Here is a 2,151-nt window from a genome sequence, read left to right on the forward strand (position 1 = left end):
GATTGAAATTTTGATTTTGTTTACCCTTCCCTTGGTGCTCCTTTTAAGAAGAAGCAACGAGAATCGCCTTTGTAGAGGTCAAACGTTGTTCGAACAGTCGAGCGTAATGCAGTAGCTTACACTCAAATTCATAGAATGTGGGCATGGTTGACTGTGAGATCATCTGCTGCACAAAATGGAAGTATTTCCTCCGCAACTTGTTTAGAAGCAATGTGACTTGATCATCCAAGGACTTAGAAGCTCCCATGGTAGAGAACGTGATGAGAAGGTGCTAATACTCAACCAACTTGATTTTCAAGTCATCCCAATTAGTGATTTTAAAGTTTTAGAGCTCATAATCCAAATTGATGCGACGGTGTCGTGCCACTACGTGAATACAGTGTGAAAAGCTCTGGCGTGCATCATCATCCGACTTTCTTATTGATCTAGAGAATCAATGTCATCATAGTCATTAGTGCTAGTGTCCATAGTATGGATGGTTTAAAAATAGTAGATTTTTGAACAATTTTAGCCTATTTTTGATATTTTGGATATTATTTCTTATAAATATCCTAAAAAGTTGTAGAAAGCTTCTAGAATAGGGTGACATGCAAAAAGCAAGTGGCTTTTTCAGCTAGTTTGGAGAGATTTCATGCAAAAAGAAGGATTGGCGAAATCGCGCGCGTGGCGATTGCAGTTTACAAACGCATGGAGATTTCATAAATCAAAGCACTATGTAAACTGCGATCGCCACACGCTCCATTTTGCCAGTCCTTTTTGCATGAAATCTCCCCAAACTGGCTGAAAAAGCCACTTGCTATTTGCATATCACCCTATTCTATAAGTTTTCTACAACTTTTTAGGATATTTACAAGAAATAATATCCAAAATATCAAAAATATGCTAAAATTCCTCAAAAATCTAGTATTTTTGAATCATCCATACTATGGACACTAGCACTAATGACTGATGGCATTGACTCTCTAGATCAATAAGAAAGTTAAATGATTATGTACTCCAGAGTTTTTCACAATGTATCCATATAGTGGCATGACATCCACCCCCTCTAAACCTGCACATCCTCCGATATGTGCCACCGATGCACCACTCGGGTCAAACACCCATAGCGTCAACTTGTCGCTTATCATGCACATAAAAAGGCATCCCCCTGGATCATAGATCAAAATACTCAATATTTGCATAGCTCTTGAGCCACACCTTTCAAAGTCGAGCGCATGGAAATCTGCTTATACTGACAATTGTATACCATATCAAACATAAACTCAGCCTCACTTGCATTCAACACATGCTAACCATTACCAAAAATAGTGAAGCAATCCATATCTTGAAGCATCTTTGATTTGCCTATCAAGGGCTCTGATAAAGCATCCAAAGCATTCTCCATTTGTGGAGCATCACATCTAACATCCTCTAAAGGCATATCCTCGAGTTCATGAATTGTCTCATAAACGATAACTGTATCTTGCAAATCATGTGTATCCAATACTTCATCAATATTCTTCTTATAAAGAAATACTCTGACGCAGAAACACAAATAACAGTCGTACGACAAAGCACAGACTGATAAAAGAACATTGTTAGGGTTAGAGTAACTTAGAGACAATGAACACAGAAAATAATTGAAGTGATATAACTGCTGAATATACAATGCTCATGCAACAAACACACTATGCAGTGAATGAATACTGAACCTCGAACTCCTATATCTCAAGGATCAGGGCAGAGGTAATGAGCTGGAGAGTGTGTCATACTCTGAACAGATCCCGAATCGCAGCCTATGTATCCCAAAACGGCGTTTCGGCAAGTCCGAAATGGACCGGCCGTTTCGGACCGGGACGGAAACGAGAGCACGTCGTTTTGGGATCCTGCGGCCCGACCCCGTTTCGCGTGGTTATCCAACGCCGAATTTCACTCGTGATTCTCCTTCTCCACTTCGTCTCGCTCGCGCACCACTACTGTTGCTAATGCTGCTCCTGCTCCTGCTCCTGCTCCTGCTTCTGCTACTACTGCTCGTCCTCCTCCTTTCTTCTTCTCCTTTCCTTCTTCTTCTCCTTCTCCTTCTTCTTCTCCTTCTCCTCCTTCTTCTTCTTCTTCTTTTTCTTCTTCTTTAATCCATTACCGAGGTCCTGACTCCTAAAGGCTAATCATATC

At 40.6% G+C, this 2,151-nt stretch overlaps 1 protein-coding gene across 5 annotated transcripts in view; it reads right to left on the reverse strand.

Annotated features, from left to right (window-relative positions):
* LOC148037491 (uncharacterized) overlaps positions 1–2,151 on the reverse strand; it is a 119,051-nt gene that overhangs the window by 93,398 nt on the left and 23,502 nt on the right. The window lies entirely within an intron of this gene.

The sequence above is a fragment of the Lygodium microphyllum genome, chromosome 4, assembly GCF_053477565.2.
Source record: "Lygodium microphyllum isolate KBCC chromosome 4, Lygodium_microphyllum_v1.1.10, whole genome shotgun sequence".
Taxonomy (NCBI): Eukaryota; Viridiplantae; Streptophyta; class Polypodiopsida; order Schizaeales; family Lygodiaceae; genus Lygodium; species Lygodium microphyllum.